Source organism: Podarcis muralis, chromosome 4 (genome assembly GCF_964188315.1).
Source record: "Podarcis muralis chromosome 4, rPodMur119.hap1.1, whole genome shotgun sequence".
Taxonomy (NCBI): Eukaryota; Metazoa; Chordata; class Lepidosauria; order Squamata; family Lacertidae; genus Podarcis; species Podarcis muralis.
The window spans coordinates 81,379,800-81,399,331 of record NC_135658.1 but is presented as its reverse complement, the minus strand read 5'-3'; the positions used below and the strand labels follow the sequence as shown (position 1 = coordinate 81,399,331).

Genomic DNA, 19,532 nt, shown 5'->3' with positions numbered 1-19,532 from the left:
ATAGGGAACTGAAAGGGCAACTGTGTGCCAATGCCTTGATGGTTATAAAAGGCACAAGGTCTGGAAATTCAACTGGTCAGAACACTTTAATATATCATCTCACTGTAAAATGTAGTCTAATTTTGCTGGCTGCCTTCCCTGTCACCGGGGACAATATGAAATCTTGGATACTCTCCAGCTGTTGCTGTGCCATTTCTACATATCAATCAAGATAATAAGAATAGAGACTTCATAATGACTTCTTTGAGAGTTGCTACTAAGTTCTTTTAGATTTTTCTCTCTGCAGCTCCAGGAGCCTCCGGCATCAATAGGTCTTCCCAGGGCCAGTGTATGATCCACAAGATCTCATGTTATTTTCTTAGAGCACAGCTACTGGAGCCCCAAACTTCCTGAATAACACAGGAAGAGCCCTACTGAATTAGAGCAAAGTCCCATTTAGTGAAGCATCCTGTTCTCACAGTGGCCAACCAGATAATTGCAGGGGAGCCTGCAAGCAGAACTTGAGTGCAATAGAAGTCTCCCCACTTGTGATTCCTTTGCTGACCTTTAAAGTCCTAAACAGCCTCGGCCCAGTATACCTGAAGGAGTGTCTCCACCCCCATCGTTCTGCCCAGACGCTGAGGTCCAGCGCCGAGAGCCTTCTGGCAGCTCCCTCACTGCAAGAAGTGAGGTTGCAAGGGAACCAAGCAGAGGGCCTTCTCGGTAGTGGCACTCGTCCTGTGGAACACTCTCCCATCAGATGTCAAGGAAATAAACAACTATCTGACTTTTAGAAGACATCTGAAAGCAGCCCTGTTTAGGGAAGTTTTTAATGTTTGATGTTTTATCCTGTTTTTAATATTCTGTTGGAAACTGCCTAGAGTGGCTGGAGAGACCCGGCCAGATGGGTGGAGTATAAGTAATAAATTGTTGTTGTTGTTGTTGTTGTTGTTGTTGTTGTTGTTGTTGTTTAGAGACATTCTGCCTTCAACACTGGGAACTTGGGATGCATCAGTGACATCTCACTTGGCCTCTCCTTCTTGTTGCCCTGAGCAGTGTTGTGTGTGTGGCTACAGTCACAATTTCAATTTCAGTTTCCCTCAGTGCCCCTGACATAGCCTTGCTCCAGGACCCTGTGTGGAATTTAAATGATAGCTATAACCTGCTGCTCAGAGCACTGGGGGACCACCACTGCCCAGGTATACTCATCAGGAAAGATGGGGGTCGCAGTCGTGGACCGTTTGTTTGCTTGTTTTTTCTTCTAGTGTCCTTGCATAAACTCAGTTCATTTTGGTCCGCAGCTTGAGAAACACAGGTCAGCCTGATCTGCTCTCGCATTTTGTGAAAATGTCATGATTGACTTTGATTCTCCGGGTAGCATGGCGAGAGCTCCTTGTGCAATGAATTTCACTATTTGCAGTTCCGCAACTGTTAATTATGCTCCATCGCCATGTATTCCTTTGCTTTCCCTCAGGGGTATTGCAATTTATTTGCCTTGCGGTGCCTTTGTTCTCATTTTTGTACAAGAGCAACAGTTTTGTCCCTTTTAAATCACACCTGCAAATATGATTTTTGTGTCCTTAATTTGGCCTCCACGCAAGCAGTAAAATGGTAAAGAGGATCAGAGAGCAGAGGAGGCTGAATGTTTCTGTGATACTAATTTAGCAGTAGTTTAAAAAAGAAACAACTGTCTGTAAGGGTGAATAATTTAGTGCAGGAGATACAGAGAAGCCTGACTACTCGAGTGCATAATATCAGGGGTAGGTTTGTGCATGGAAGAATCCTATATGTGCATATCAGGAAAAGATATAGGAAGCAACATCAGGCCTGAGTGCAACCAGGGCATGAGACACATTGGTCCAGCAGGGAATGCAATCCCAGCTGGAAGCCAGAATTTATTCCAGTTGGCTGGAAGCCTAAAGTTTTATCTGGCAGTCTTCCACTACAGTATTTCTAGGCTTAGCCTGTATATACCAACTGCCACAGCTCACTGCAAGGCTGTGTTGAGCTCTATTGCTTGACTGTGAGGGCTTCCCCAGCCTGCCATTTTATTTTGCAATAAATGAGGTGCTGTTACTCATTTCCAGTGCCCACTCTCTTGAGGGCCCCCAAAAAATTTAAAGGGGAAAAAACTGGATGTACATTTCCAAAATATAAGATTAAAAAACAAATAAAATAAAACCTACACACAACAACAGTGGCAAATGGCTTTAGATACCTATTAGGTCCATAAATTACCATATAGCATATATTCAAAACAAAAAACAGCAACAATTTGTTGTTGACGAAGGACAGCTGGACATATAAAGGGTCCCATTACCTTCAGTAGCTTAGGGCCTCATCAAACCTAAATCCGGCCCTGCTCATTCCCTATCCTCAGATGCACCCATGGGCTTTAATGCAATCCAATATCATATTCTGGCAGTGGCTCAAGAAGGGTCCAGTCATCAGCATAAGGTGGGTTTTGTCAGCTGCAATATACCAGTGACCATTCAAGGCTGGAGGCAGTCCAAGATGGGATTTCATATATGGGGTGACCAAGAAAGCCACCTCCGGTCACCACCTTCCTAACTTCAGATGGACGATGCAAGATGCAAGATGACAAACCATAAACTAGACAGGCTCATGTAGTATAAACCAATGGACTTTAAACAGTAAGGCCTAACCTCTCCAGAGGTCCTACCTATGGATAAGGCTTAGGATTTACAAGTGTTAAGTGATGGAGTCATTGTGGCTTCCATGGTACCTTGTTACTTCAGACTCAGGATTTACAAAAAAAGAATCACATGTTTGTTTTTTTCCCTTTTCATTAAATTTAGTTTTGGAAAGAGGTGCATGCATGATTAACTTTTCGATAATGCAAGAACAACAATCTGGTGTAATGCATCGATCAATTTAATGGAAGACTGTAAAGTCAGCATCAGCGGGGAAACCAATTTTATTGATTCGATTAAGAAACGTTTTGAAGCATTTTGCCTGAAATTATTAAAATGTGCCGACACGCAAAAATGAGAAGGAGGAGGGTGTTTTTATTAGACCGATTTTAGCTTTGAAATTTTGCAAGCTTTGAAATCGTACATACGAGGACTTCTTTGTCGAGCATAGTTGACAAAGTGCAAAGATGATAACAAGCAAGAGTATTTATCACGTCAAAAACTTCTGGGTAGCTGAGCGCACTCGCTAAACACCTAGCCCTAGTTGTCCCTTTATAATTCTAATCCTTTGAGTAGGATTGGCATCGCTGCATTGGAGTCAGTTGCAGGAAACAGGACTGCTTAATATAGCTGCGTACTGGATCCAACCCCATCCTGGATTCTGAACTGAATTGGGTGGTCCATGTTGACCCAGGATCCAGCCAGATTGGGTTGAATCGGCCCCAAATTGCTCCAGACCGAGTCCACACAGAATGTTCTGGGGCTCTTAAAATGGAAACACAGAGAAATTTGGGAGCTGGCATAAGATTTTGAGCTGATAACAGAAACAAACTTCTACTCCAAAAACAAATCTTCCCTACAAGGCTAGAGGGGTGAGCCATTTATATCATCAAATAAGAGGCTGGATTATTGCACTGAAGAATGGTGAGCGTATCCTGTTATTGCCTACCAGAAGTAAAAACAGCATATTTTTAAAAGGGGGGGGGGGGGACGACGACAAGGCAAGACAGACTGATTTTCCAGTCTCAAGATGGCCTATTTTTAGCATAATGGCAAAAATGTCTGTGTTTGCACAGGAAGCCAAAATGATTGATTGAGGGAGTGGCCGGAGATTCCAAAATCGTTCCCCAGTGACAGTGAAAAGAAGAACGGGCATCTTCTGGGAAGACTGTATACTTAGAAAAGAAGAAAAAGAAGCTGGTTTTTTTATATATGAAAAAAGAAGTGCAGAGATTTTTTAAAAAATTGATTTTCCAGACAAAAGAGCAACACACCCAAGATACTACAGGGTGTCACCTGCACTGCATGGCAATGACAACACACCATTGCTTGTCCTCTGATCAACACAGTGTGGGTACACCACACATGCGAAACCTGTTCCCCTCCCAATATTGTTCAAACCCAGCTCTCACTGGCAGCAGATAGTGGAAACTGTAGACCAGGAATATCCGTAGGGTGACAGGTTAGCCCTGATATAATGCCTCCAGATTAAGTCACACTGGCACCCACTTTGGGTGATCCTTTAAAGGTCAGATCCAGACCTATATATGACACCAATGGGCTAGCCCCATTTCTTCCAGCCCTGGCTATCCACTCAAGGATAGTTTTTCAACTGTGACTTGCTACATGCATGAAATAATGTTGCCTATCAGATGTCTGAGAGGAGAGGAAAGTATTTATCCCATCCAAATAAACCCAAAATGCCTGTTTTGGCACCAAGCAAGTTTCACTGGTGAGTACTACAGTGGGCACACAGCCTACTCTACCTTGCTGGAGTTCTGTTCCTGGTCTATTAAAGCAGAGAAGGCAGAAGACACATGTAGGAATGCAATGGGCCTGTGCTATCCATCCCATGGCTGACCAGCCAAGTCCTAGCCCCTTACCTGAATTTAGGAGCAGGGTCAAAGTCAGTGACTTCTATCAATGGTGTTTATGCAGTCCTCAAAATACAGAATTAATAGCTTGAAGAGATGGGGAGTTGTTGCCTATCTAAGGAATTAGTCTTGTAATATCCTGCCTAAGTGAGAGTTATTTGATTTTAAACTGCCTGGAGATTTTAATTACTTTAGTGCTTAGGGATTTTTGTTATCTTAATTTTTTTCCAACAAAAAAGAGAGAGATATAATATAAAAATGCTTTTATTTAGGTTTCTCATTGCTGTTTCCTTGTGAAGCTGGAACGCAATATGCCCCAAAGTTGGTTTTTCTGTATGTTTACAATGACCCAGAAAGCAGAATGAGGTCGTTTTCATATACAACACTTAAATTATCTTAATTGCTTTCTAAGTAGCTACTGGGCTGTACATTCTGTGTGTTTTCCAAAGTGTCTCACGTGGAATCATAGACTAGTCCAACCCCCTGAAGTGCAAGTGTATTTTGCCCAACGTGGGGTTCAAACCCACACTCCTGAGATTAAGAGCCTCATGCTCTACCAATATTCATAGCTTTCGTCCCAGAGACAAAAAGTGTGAAATAGGCTCAGATGCACCCCTTGCTTGGTATCTGCTGGGCACAACTTCCAAACTTCATTCTATGCATGTTGGTATATCCCTGGGTCTGTATAGTTAAAGGTATGGTTTTCCCAGTAGTGATGTATGGAAGTGAGAGCTGGACCATAAAGAAGGTTGATCGCCGAAGAATTGATGCTTTTGAATTATGGTGCTGGAGGAGACTCTTGAGAGTCCCATGGACTGCAAGAAGATCAAACCTATCCATTCTGAAGGAAATCAGCCCTGAGTGCTCACTGGAAGGACAGATCCTGAAGCTGAGGCTCCAATACTTTGGCCACCTCATGAGAAGAGAAGACTCCCTGGAAAAGACCCTGATGTTGGGAAAGATGGAGGGCACAAGGAGAAGGGGGCGACAGAGGACGAGATGGCTGGATAGTGTTCTCGAAGCTACCAGCATGAGTTTGACCAAACTGCGGGAGGCAGTGGAAGACAGGAGTGCCTGGCGTGCTCTGGTCCATGGAGTCACGAAGAGTCGGACACGACTAAATGACTAAACAACAACAACAATATCCCTGGCATGAGTGAGAGAACAGGGAGAAAATAGGGAGAAAGGCCTCAGGAAAGCAGCTTACAGATGCTATTTAGTGTCAAGTGAGTGAGCAACGGTGGCTGTTGCTCATTTGTCGGGTGGTAGGCAGGGAGCCCAACAATAGGTGAACCCAGAGCCAATGACAGGCAGAGCTTCCCCTGATGGATTGACAAGTAAGAAGACAGGCAGGCGTAGCAGTGCCCCATTTGCCTGAATGGACCAGCCTCCAGTGGGAGTGAGGCTTTGACAAAGGTCCTCTGGCTCCACAATGAACAGCTATGAGCCAGGAATGCAGAAACTGGGCACGCACACATGCGCCCCAAATCACACATTACAACATAAGCGTAGGAAGGTCTGCATGGCCACCTGAAACACCATTGTATGCCTGGGGATTTTGGCCAGTAACCGTGGGACAGATAGCAAGGCAGGAACCTGGCTGGATTCACTGCCTAATTGTAGCCTCAATTGGTTGCCACGTCACATGAGCTCATTTCCCAGCAAAAGTTTCCCTGTCTCGTTTGCTCATATTTTCTTAACATGCTCACTCCTCTGTGTGACACCCGCCTCTCCCTCCTTCCCCATGTCAGGCCTGCAGGATAAATCCACAAGACGACTGGAGTCATGAAGTTATCTGTCTCTCCCGGCCACATGCCTAGACTAGTAGAAGCCTCCAGGAGGGAAAGTCAGAAGTCAGAAGCGACAGCTGAAATATTGAATATAGGGAACAGGTCAACACCGCCTGATCCAAGTGCTGTGCTGTGTCAACACAGGCTGTATCAAAGTGTGAAGTGCACAGTTGGTGTTTGCCCCTTCAGAAGGACTGCGAGTAGAGTCCCAATTCTTGCACAATCACCGGACGCATGTATTTTAAAGATGCACAAGGTCTAAAATGCACGTGCAAGCGTCTCACATTTTTGTCTGCTTAATCCAGGTACAAAAAGTAAGGGGGAATTTGGCCCAAAGCCTTGAAAAACCAAGTTACCATCTTCCGGATTAGTTTATGGTACTTCAAAAGTGAACATTTGTGAGGGACATCAGTGGGCAGAAAAACTGGGGGGTGTACCCCAAACTCTGTGCAAATGGAGTTCGGCTTATGTAGCTGGGCTTCCCCCTTCTTCTCTTCTCATGTATGCCCCCCAACTGCTCTGGAGGTTCTCCCACCCTCTGGAGCAAATTGTAAGGTTGTGCGGAGGGCTACAGGGGAACGGAGAAGAAAGGGAAGATCCATCACACAAGCAGAATACTGCTGGATACAATCCACACTGTGATTACATTTTTTCCATGCCCATTAATTCTTCCCACAGCCCATTCGTCCAGATACTGTTCCCTTGTCAGCTTTATTATCAGTCTCAGAACATGTCTGGTTGGAGTAAAAGTGGGTGGGGCAGGGGGATACAATAACCAGGAGTGAAGGACTGTGGACAACAAACTCCAAGCAAAGCAAGTCTCCAGCCTTCCCACCCTCCTGCCATGTCTTCCCTTCCAAATGCCCACACATATTTTGTCACATCATGCGACAAACAGAGATACAGAAAGGCTGCACAATGCAGTGTGGTTTTACCTGGGATCGTGTTTGACTCTCTGACAAATTAATGAAGTGGTCCCTTTAAGAAGAAGGATGGGTGGGTGGATGCTGTTGTTCATGCATGAATACCCTAGTTCACATGCAAATATAGGTATTCACACAAAACAGTCATATCCCAATTCATTACAGGGAAACCAAAGAGTGTGTGAGCTCAAATGATTAACTGATGAGCCATGCAGATGTTGTACTAAGATTCATAAATTCTATTATGTAACATTTCCCCAACTCAGATAACTCTGTTGTGAAGTTTGATTAAAAAGAAAAAGAAAGGTTTTGTACTGTCTCAATGTCTCTAGCCTTGCCATGCCCATATTACTGCATATTACCAAATACGTTTCCCAATATTGGGTTGTGGTTTTTTAGGATTAACTCCCTTTTAAACTTTTGATCTACATAGTATTTTGCAAATGCCAACATACCATAGTGCTATAGATGGTATTTATCACATTAGCCTTTCTTATCCTATGCTACCTTTAAGACAGTCATGGTGCTACTCCTAGAATGATCCCATTTAATCTGTTTGATCCTATACATTGTCTAAGTTTCCCCCCTTAGACAAACAGAAATGGGGCTGGGGGCAGTAAACTTCATCGGGAAACAGTGTGAGCTAAAGGTCTAACTTGCACCCCCAAAAAAATATAATCCAGGCTCTTCCCAGCTCATTTCCAACATTCTATACCCTACTTCACACTGTCTCTCTTTTAAAGAAAAACAAATGAGGACCCAAAGATCCACAGGAAGGGATGGGATATTGGGTGTTATGAAAATGTGACCAAACATTTTGCTGGGGTGCAACTAGATGTGACAGCTTGAAGACATGCACAGCATGGAGCAAGTGAATAGAGAAAAGGTTTCAGAAGATTTGGGACAGAAGAAAGAACATACTTCTTCGTATAAAAAGGTAAAGGGACCCCTGAACATTAGGTCCAATTGTGGCCGACTCTGGGGTTGCGGAACTCATCTCGCTTTATTGGCTGAGGGAGCCAGCATACAGCTTCTGGGTCATGTGGCCAGCATGACTAAGCCGCTTCCGGTGAACCAGAGCAGCATACAGAAACACCGTTTACCTTCCCACCGGAGCGGTACTTATTTATCTACTTGCACTTTGAGGCGCTTTCGAACTGCTAGGTTGGCAGGAGCAGGGACCGAGCAACAGGAGCTCACCTCGTCACGGGGATTCGAACTGCCGACCTTCTGATTGGCAAATCCTAGGCTCTGTGGTTTAACCCACAGCGCCACCCACGTCCCACTGCACAGTTAATCTATGGAACTGGCTCCCACAGGAGGTAATGATGACCCCAACTTTAAAATTGCTTTAAAAGAAGATTAGACGAATGCATAGAGGAGGAAGCTATGAATGGCTACTTGTCCTGATAGCTCTGCTCTGCCTCCACAGTTGGAGGCAATAATTATTCTGAATACCAGTTGCTAGAAACCACAGGAGGCAAGAGCGTTCATGTGTTTGGGTCCTGCTTGTAGGTTTCCCACAGGTATCTGGTTAATCATTTTGAGAACAGGATGCCAGATCCAACAGAGCTCTTCTTATGCTCTATTATCCATACATCAATATGTTCAGGTTAGATTATTGTACATGGGCGTGTCTGCTGAAAGCATTCCGAAACCGAAAGCAATTAAGAAAATACTAGCCAGGTTGATTATATCTCACAGGGCTGAAATGGCTTCACCGCTTCCAGTTTGTTTCTGGGTGCAACTCTAGGTGCAATTGTTTTTGACCAGTAAAGCCCTAGGTCTCTGACCTGTGTATGTTAGGGGCTGGATTCTCCAACAGAGCTCCCATTGCTCTGTCCCGGCTCCTGCCAACCTAGGAGTTCAAAAGCACACCAGTGCAAGTAGATGAATAGGTTTCCGTCACGGTGTCCCGTTGCGCCTGAAGCAGTTTAGTCATGCTGGCCACATGACCCGGAAAGCTGTCTGTGGACAAACGCTGGCTCCCTAGGCCTGAAACCCCAGAGTTGCCTTTGACTGGACTTAACCATCCAGGAGTCCTTTACCTTTACCTTATCTCCAACAGAGAAAGGGGAGAGGGCCCAGGAGAGCAGGAGTCTTCCGCAACTTCTCACAAACACACTTTTGGCCAGATTCTGTAGTATGAACCTGCCTGTAAGTTAACACCATCAACCGAGGCCCATCTGTGGACACCCACGAGGGACAAAGCCTTCATTGTCACAGCACCCCAGTTGTGTCATGGCCACACACACATTTGCCTAGCATCTTCTTTAACATCTTTTAAGCACCAGGTATTGTTTCATTTACCAAACCCTTTAATAAGTCATTGTAGTTTGCATTTTGTTTCATATTCAGATGGAGAAGTCTCCAGAGCAGCTTACAAATGTCAGAGAGAAGACAGTCCCTTTCTTCAGACTTGCAATCTAAAAGAAGAGACAGAAAAGGAAAAGGGATTGGGAGGGAATAGGGAAAAGGCAGGCTCAAGCAGTAATTCTTTGTTACAGAGTACAGGAGTGAACAGCAGGAGAGGACGAGTTTGGAGAGAAACCAAAAGTTTCTAGTCTTTCAGCACAGCTGATGAAAAGGCCCTCTGGTACCATCTCTCTCCATCCTGCCCAGTCTGATGGAATGGTTGCTGCAGATAAGAGTTGATGGAGGAACCTGATGGAGCTGGTCTTTCAGCAGAGCCAATGAAAAGCTTTTATTTATGGATAGTTTTCATTTTTATATCTGCTGCTGCTGCTTTTTCATTGATATTGGAATCGGAAATGTTTTCATTTGACTTTTGATTTGCACTGGTTTTTAAATTTGCTGTAGACATTAATTAAATGGAAAAGTAGGTTGTTAAATGTTTAAATAAACTTTGCGTAGCCCAGCTTTCTGTGTTTGCTGGCTAGTGAGAGCCTGCTCCAAATAACTGCAGATAGCAAGCCACGTCACACTTTATTCTTTGTGATGTACACCCAAGATGCTTTAAGTGTACACCTAACATTGAAACATGTGGTTGCAATGAAGATGTGCTTGCAGTTGTGTGTACTTATTGGGGAGATGTGATTAGCTACAGATTCCTGTTGAATGTATGCTCCTTATTTGTGCATGGGTTTGCCCTGCACCAGGGTGGAGCACTGTAGCTCTCAATATGTTGTGGGATCATTAATCCATGCAATTCAGCAACTTCTTGAGGGTCACTGGATGGAAACCCTTGTCCAACACAATGTATGCAGTGGAACAGGTAGATTGGCTCTCATTTTTGGTTCATATATAACTACAGGAATTCCTTTTGGTCTAGCTGTCAACAGAGCAGAAGAATCTCATGTTAAATGAGTTTTTTCTTCTCTTTGGCTGGTGAGTCATGAGTGGAATAAAAGGCGCTTGCGATCAATAGGTTGTAATCTATGCACACACTCATTCCTCATTCCCCACCTTAAGTTTCAATGCACTTGCTTCCTTATATTGTGCTCTTGACTTCTAGCTCTTTTCTCTTGCCAATCATGCTTGGTATTCACATCTTTAATGGCTGCTCAGCCTTGAATGGGAAGTGATGTGCAGTCATTGTGCTCTACATCATCATTTTTTATTATTATTATTTTTGCACAGGCATGGCGTAACAATGCTACTAATTCGTCTGATGAAAGAGATGCAAGCAAGTGTCACACACAGCCCAGATGTTTCCTTGCTGATATTTTTGGCAAGATCGTGGTGGAGTTCAGTCAAGCTACAGCACACAAGCATAACAAAAGCCTGAAGCAATTTTTATATTGCTCCTTTGCAAGTCCCTTTCACTAGGCCATTGGAGAGTCCTAGACAGGCCAATTCATTTCGGCATCCCCATGTGAGCCTTGTTTGGGCATCCAGTTCCCCCATGTAATTAGAATCACAGGAGGGAAATCAGGGAAGCCTTCATGGTGCTTGGAGGGCAGCAAGGACCAGGCACAGCAATACAGCAGAGGGTCCTGGGTTAGCCTGCATATCTTCCAGTCTTCTTCATGTGCTTCTAATCATGTGAGGGAATGGAAAGCCCGAAGCAAAGCTCCCCACATATGTCAAGATCACAGGAATGGCGTCAAACATAATGGCACCTGCGGCAGATGTTTACAGGTTGTGATTTGAAAACAAATTGCATTTCCCCCTCCCCTCTGTCTCCCTATTTTCTCTGTTTTCACTTTATTTTCTATAACTGAAATTTTCTTAACACGCACACACACTGTATACGGCTTAGCAAAATCTGACACATGAAGCAACCGCATGACCATGTCTAATGGTAGGGCTGGTCCTATCATATGGTTTGGCATGCAAGAACACAAGTATTCACATGAATAAAGGCAGCTATTTTAACTGTTCAAACTTGGTGCCCCTCGCGTTCTCCATGGATCAGATGAATGGCTTGGTTTTCCTCATTTCCCAGCAGACTTTTCTCATTATTCAAGGTTGCCCTGCCCTAAGCAAACTGACTGTATTCTGGAGACCAAAAACTGGATGCTCAAAATGGGCTTGATTCGCCCTCTGATTATCTCTCTCCCTACCTGAAAAGCATTGTTTAGTTTGTTCCATTTCAGGGTGTGTGTTTTTTTCCTCTCCCCTATTTACCATAGGGAATTCACTGGGGCTACAACTGCAATCTTCTTTTCCACAATCCGTGCATATTACAGCTTAGGAAGTGACAAGTTAAAGCCCTTGCTTCAAAGAAGATTTACCAGTCATCACACTCTTAAACGCAAATATATACAGGATTTTTTTTTTCCCTTGGAGAAAGCTGTAGTATTATTTGATATTTTAGATTTTAAAATTAGAGAAACTCCCTGACAACAGATGCTCACTTTTTGAATTTGTATTTTGTGATCACGGTCTGTCAACCTCAAATTTGATAAATGAGTATTTCCAAAATAAGATATTTTAAGGACATCCAAAAACAAGATGCACTTTTTAAGGAGCACACATTTTAATGAAAACTATTTGCATAGTTTTATAAAGACCATGGCATGTTTTTGAGTGAAGAGATTCAGCAAGCCACACTTATGAAATGAAGAATGTAGTGTTGCACACCAGCCCAATCTCTGAGTGGTGCGAGATTCCAGGAATCACCAGTCATTTACCCAGGGTTCGTGTTTCCTTTAGGAAATGAGGCACAGTGGAGACTGTGGTGTCTGTATGATATATGTTTTATTTACCCATATATACAACCTCAGCCTATGATGGAGGAGTTCAGAGCATTACCACCCCAAGAGGGTCTAGGTCAACTGCCTTGGAATCAAACAGAAATCAACCACCATGCTCTGACCCACTCTTCCACTAGCTGCCTTTACCATGTGCAAAGGGGGGCAACTCTACTTCAAGCTCTGACTTTGTCTTCTTACTGAATCTGAGCTGAGAAAAGGGCCCCTCCCATTTGCCGTCTGGCACAGATCCCCTTCTCTTTGGCTTTCCTAATGGCTCATCACCTACCTTTTGTTCTCCTAATGACTCAACTCCCAGACGATCAACTCGTCAGCAAACTGACCTGGCTTATATTTTAACATTTGCTGAATCCAGGGGTTCAGTGCCTGGCACCCAGAAATGCATAACACAGGGGAATCTGAAACTCATAACAGTATCAATATGCCTTGACATCACTTATGGGTCAACATGCACAAATGCACACACACTGCACAAAACCATCACATTTATTTAGTCTACTGTGCATGCACCGCACCAAAGTTCTCCTCCAGCATACTTCCACACACAATCCATGAAAAAAACCCAGCTTCCATTTCCTCCATAAGCAATACTTCCAGTTTAGCTGACAAGTGAGATGGTTATTTTTGTTATATTTTCAACACATGCATCCTGGAATCAGCAGCCCCCTGCATAGTTCTCTTTCATTCATGGGAAAGTTTTACACACACACACACACACAACACCAAGTCCTTATTCAGGCTTATACAGCAATTCTCCAAAGTCTCAGAACATCCATTGCGCTGAATTTTGGAAACAGCATCTTTCTGGGAAAGCTGAGAATGCACTCTCAAGAATTCACACCTCAAACTATGGAAGACAGTATAAACCTTCCACTGCCAGCTCATCTAGACATCAATAGGAACGTATGTGGGTGTGCATCATAACAATTCCAACAGCAGACCATTGGGGATGGTAGGTGGGAGCCATCTCTGGTCCCATTTCCACATGTAAGTATGTAGCTGCCTTATATCAGGTCAAGCTATAGATGCATGAGAGTATTGCCTATTCTGAGTTGTAATCCAACAATATCTAGAGGGCACCACGTTGAGGAAGGCTGGTATAAATTGATGAGCTGATAAAAAGAAGGCTTCGAAAGAGCTGAATACATTTGCTGGGAACACATTGAAGTGTTGCCGTTTAAACACACTAGTTGTTTTTTTACTCGTCCTTCACCAGAAATTTCCAGAGTGGATCACAGCACATAAAAGCACAATACATCTAAACCAATAGAACTACTGGGTGGCATAATGTGGCTTTCGTAGATAAGTTTAGCTGAACGAATTGAATCCAGATTTCTTCTTAACGCTAACAACTTTTCTGTAATCCTGCTTAGCAAGTGTTATGGCCTGGAATTCCAAAACAGGAAATATTTTGCTCTTGGCTAAATCTCACATTTTTGTTTTTGTTTTGAGCCAATGACTCTCCTATTGTGGTATATTTGTCAATAGCATTCTTCTGTGTGGCCCTTTCAGAATCCCGGTTGGTATCGTTGGTTGATCAGTAGTGATAGACAAATCTGCCCATTTTGGCTTCCCACACTTTCTTGTTTTTCCGGTCTTTAAGTTCAGTTCTCCACTTTTCCACAACTATTTGCAATTTATATTTTTTTACGTCTTCACACAAAAAATTCGGCATTTCAGTGCAATTTCCCCCTAATATACACAGTTTAACATGCAGTTTCAGCAGATATACACATTTTTGAAAGCAACATTCCCTACATTTATGTTATTTAAACTAACAGGCCTTTTTTTGCATACTTTCCCTTAATATACAGTTTTGTATGATACTCTTCACTGGTGAAATGCATCGCAAAATTTGGAGTTTTGGCAGATAGCTGTGTTTTGGTTCACATATCATTTCAGGAAATTCAAGTTAGGTACTCTGAACCAAATTTCCTGCCTATCCCTATTGATCAAGTCCTCCCCTGCCCTAAAACTTTGCTGGAGATAATCTGATGATGACCCTTCTTGTTGTCCTGAAGTTCTGAAACAGCCAGCTGAATTTCACATTTCAATTCGGAACAACCTGCCAAATCTTTGGCTGCGGGTTTGATAATATTCAAGCACAAAGGGGGGGAAAGGACCATTTTAAAGCATGACTCTTTGATGCAAGCATTTATGACATGAGTTACCACCAACTGAGGTTTAGAATAGTTATATAGCTTTGCCTGGGATTATGTATCTCCCACCAAACCAAGAAGAATGCATTGACTTTGCTATCAAAAAAAAAAAGTCCTTTTAGATCATTTTCTATCAGATTATGCTCATACCAAAGTCACCTTAATACTAAAAACCAAATTCACACAATAAACCTAATACAGTGGCTATCAGCTATTAAAGAACAGTGGTAGTTTTTGAGCAAATGCATCTTTTTCAGTGGCCAGCCGTAATTTTTAAGCACTTATTACCCACCTGAGCATGCAATTTTAAATACCTTGTTTTATTATATCAATTCTAATACATCCATTCTTTTAGCAATTTCCTTGTAAAATTAGATCTACGCTACTGTTCTCACTCTTAAAAGCACTGAACTGAAGAACAATGGTAATATCTATTGTCTTTCATGCCATATTTAACCTTACAATAAATGTATTAAATATAGATTAACATCTTGTCTTTGTGGAGCCTGGTGTTTCATGGAATGTGTCGTGAAATTTCATTATAAATATAAATCAATATGCATGTCATGGTTAAAAACAGTAAATTAAAATTCAATTTTCAGAGTGAGTGCCATCTGTACCCAGTGGCTGGGTGCTGCTCCAGATATTTGAACTGGATTTCTCCCTTAGTACGGCTTTCTGCACTAATCCTTCTTCTGTGCCACAGTGGAATATACCACCTGACAGGATGGACAGGGAAAGCCTGAGAGCAGAGATGATATGCTTAGAGTAACGATGCACCCTACTTTAGGGATGGATAGAAGTTAACCATTTTGGGGGTGGGGTGGGGGTTCAGTGGTGCCATCAGGGACAGATGCCCTGGCTCCACATATCAGAACAGGCCCTCCAAGTGTCCCTATTTCCCAGGGACAGTCCCAAATTTACATAAGACATCCCGGTTTCCTGATTTGGTCCCAGAATCTCCTGCTTTTCCTTAGGACATCCCCTATTTTCATTAGAAAAATGTTGGCAGTTATGGTAGGATGCCCCTATTTTATCAGAGAAATGTTGGAGGATATGGAGTTATCTGACCCCTGAACATCTGAAGGCAGCCCTGTATAGGCAAGTTTTTTTAATGTTTTATTACAGTGGTACCTTGGGTTAAGTACTTAATTCGTTCCAAAGGTCTGTTCTTAACCTGAAACTGTTCTTAACCTGAAGAACCTCTTTAGCTAATGGGGCCTCCTGCTGCTGCCGAGCCGCCGGAGCACGATTTCTGTTCTCATCCTGAAGCAAAGTTCTTAACCCAAGGTACTATTTCTGGGTTAGCGGAGTCTGTAACCTGAAGCGTATGTAACCTGAAGTGTATGTAACCCAAGTACCACTGGGTGTTGTTATATATGTTTGAAGCTGCCCAGAATGGCTGGGGCAACCCAGTCAGATCGGTGGGGTATTATTATTATTATTATTATTATTATTATTATTATTATTATTATTAAATTGTTGTTGTTTAGTCATTTAGTCATGTCTGACTCTTCGTGACCCCATGGGCCAGAGCACGCCAGGCACTGCTGTCTTCCACTGCCTCCCGCAGTTTGGTCAAACTCATGCTGGTAGCTTCGAGAACACTGCCCAACCATCTCGTCCTCTGTCGTCCCCTTCTCTTTGTGCCCTCCATCTTTCCCACCATCAGGGTCTTTTCCAGGGAGTCTTCTCTTCTCATGAAGTGGCCAAAGTATTGAAGCCTCAGCTTCAGGATCTGTTTTTCCAGTGAGTACTCAGGACTAATTTCCTTAAGAGTGGATAGGTTTGATCTTCTTGCAGTCCATGGGACTATTATTAAATAAAGGTAAAAGTTCCCCTGACCATTAGGTCCAGTCGCGGACGACTCTGGGGTTGCGGTGCTCATCTTGCTTTACTGGCCAAGGGAGCCGACGTTTGTCCACAGACAGTTTTTTTGGGTCATGTGGCCAGCATGATTAAGCCGCTTCTGGCAAACCACAGCAGCGCACAGAAACGCCATTTCCCTTCCTGCTGGAGGGAAGGTACCTATTGATCTATTTGCACTTTGAAGTGCTTTCGAACTGCTAGGTGGGCAGGAGCTGGGACTGAACAATGGGAGCTCACCCCATCACGGGGATTTGAATCGCTGACTAGCCGACCAGCAAGCCCTTGGCTCTGTGGTTTAGACCACAGCGCCACCCGCATCCTATTATTAAATAGGACGTCCCTATTTTCATCTTTCTAAAGCACTCCACCCATTTCTGCACTCATCCCAGCAGTCTTTCCTCCTCTGGTCACTGCTGTGGGTTCACGACCTGACTGCCTGTCTCCAGGCACTGTGGTCATCTGAAAGGGACTTCCACACGGCAGGAAATAATAATATGCAAAAATAATAGAACAATAAATGAATTAAATGTTGTGTTACTTATAATTAAGGAAGCCCTTTTGGTTTGTCAAACAGGCTCCTTTGTCACTTATATTTGATTGAAGCTCTTCTGGTGTTTTTACCTGAGAGAGATATGTGTAGAAGAGCTCAGATTAGCACCCAATTGGATAATGGGTGAGACTTATAAATAAACACAGCTAACTGGAGGTTTAAACAGGTGTTTGTCTTCAAGACAGACCACTGTTACAGCATCAGTGTGTTGAACAAACTGCCCACCATCTTGAAAGGAAGTGTTCAAAGCATGACACTGTAGAAAAGCCAAAATCAAATCTGGATCACAAACTTTAAAGGATAAAATCCAATCATCTCATATCAAGACAGCTGCTGCAGGAATCAGAGAGAGGAGAGAGAATCTTTATGGGCTGATGCCTCGCACATCCTGAGTTGTTTCTATGGTCACAGAGTAAGAAGGTCAAATCAGATCAAATAAAGCAGAGAAGAACTGAACAGTTCAATTAGGCCATAGTCAAAAAGTAATTACTTCCTGGTCTGGTAGAGATTGCATGTCATTTCTTGGTACTGTATATTATCTTCTAAATAATAGACACTAGACAGGCCTGCACCTGGGAGTGAACTGGGCAAAGTAAACTATGCTATACAGTAATTTGGCAACAAGTCAGTCTATGTACAATTCCTATTGGAGCGCCGATAAACATAAAAGGTAGACACCAGGTGGGAGAAATCTCAGTCATGATGCCAAATGTGTGTTTACATTCCAAGGTTGTCAGAAACTGAAGAATAAGAGGGAGTGCAGTGCTGAAATCATATATTATTACAATATGTTTTAATTTTGCAAGCTGCAGTAAGCCATCTGAAATTAGATTCCAACCGCTACATGTATTCATCTAATTTCTGTCCTTTGATATTGTAATAAAAATGCTTACAGCATCCTACTGATAGCAGCTAAACATGCCAAAAAGTTTCGCCTACCTAGGCAGTTTCTTTCCTTTCCAATTCCTGAAGAATTTACTGCCTCTGTCTCCTGTGTTTCCTGTTTCCTGTGCTCACGGTGGTGAATGGTTGCTGGATTTCACAAGATGGCTGCCCTGTTGTTAAGTTCTTCCTGTTGTGGTTGGCCAGAGGTGGTTTTAGGGTGGTGCAACTGGTTCAGCCACATTGGGTGCCATTTTGCAGGCGGCATCACAACAATGCTGTAGAATGGAGCACAAGAGGTGGATCACCAAATTTTAGCATCGCACGGGGCGCCACTGAAACCTGAGAGCCCAGAGTCTGCCACTAGGTAGGCGTTTCTGAAAATAAGTTGTCACTCTTCCCATAGCACTGGAGAATAGTGTGGCTCCCAGTTTATATTCATCCTTCAAATGTAATGCCCGATTCTGCAATCCTAAGCATGCTCACCAGAAGCGGTACAATGGTTTTCAACCAGTGTGCCATGGCACCCTGGGGTGTCTTGACTGATGGTCAGGGGTGCTACGGGCAACACTGGCCTCTGTCCCTATTTCCTTCCTTCCCTCCTCTGATGCCCTCTTGCGTCTCTGCCTCCCCAGGGCTTCCACAGCTGTTTGTTGCAGCAGCCCTGGCTACAAGCTCCCCAGGTAAATGGTCCTCTGGGGCTGGCCAGGGGATGCTTCTTCCCAGACCCCTGTGAGGCAATATGAGGAGGCACCTCTCTTAGTGGCAGGAGGAGGAGCTCAGAGACTAGGGGTGGCAGCTGCCCAGAAGACTGCCAAGGAGAGAGGCGATTGAGGGAACACTCCACAAGAGTGTTTGAAAAAGGCAAACCGTGCAGGATCTCGGCCTTTTCCTGGAGGAGACTGCGGCCAAGATGGCGGAAGTGGAGCAGAAGAAGCAGCGTACTTTCTGGAAGTTCACCTATCTGGGTATTGACCTGGACGAGCTCCTCAACATGTCCTACGAGCAGCTGATGCAGCTGTACAGCACCCGCAAGCGCTGGCAGCTCAACCGTGGCCTGTGCCACAAGCAACACTCCCTCCTCAAGTGGCTTTGCAAGGCCAAGAAAGAGGCCCTGCCCATGGAGAAGCCTGAGGTGGGTCAAGACCCACCTGCGAGACATGATTATCCTTCCAGAAATGGTGGGCAGCATGGTTGGCATGTACAATGGGAAGACCTTCAACCAGGTGGAAATCAAGTCTAAAATGATTGACCACTATCTGGGAGAGTTCTCCATCACTTACAAGCCCGTTAAGCACGGCCGACCTGGAATCGGGGCCACCCACTCCTCTCAGTTCATTCCTCTGAAGTAAGGGATTTGGGAAGAGTTGTGTCTCATGTAAATAAAAGGGTTTCCCAACAAACGAAGAAACAAGAGTGTTTGAAAAAGGAGGACAGGCTGCCAATTCTGCAGGCAAGGGGTGCCATAACTGGGCTCCTGAGCCCCACAGAGGTGCTGCAGAAAGAATGTAGTTGGCCAAGAGAGCTGTGGACTCAAAAAGGTTGAAAAACTCTGGTGTAGTGGTTAGAATGTCCGACTAGGGCCTGGGAGACCAGGGTTGAATTCTACACTCAGCTATGAAGGTCACTGGGCGACCTTGGGCCAGTTATTGCATCTCAATCTAACCTTCTTTGA

General features: G+C 43.8%; 1 pseudogene; it reads left to right on the top strand.

The window, feature by feature from the left end:
- The first annotated feature begins 18,755 nt into the window (after positions 1 to 18,755).
- Positions 18,756 to 19,209, top strand: LOC114595360 (small ribosomal subunit protein uS19 pseudogene; annotated as a pseudogene).
- The last annotated feature ends 323 nt before the right edge of the window (positions 19,210 to 19,532 follow it).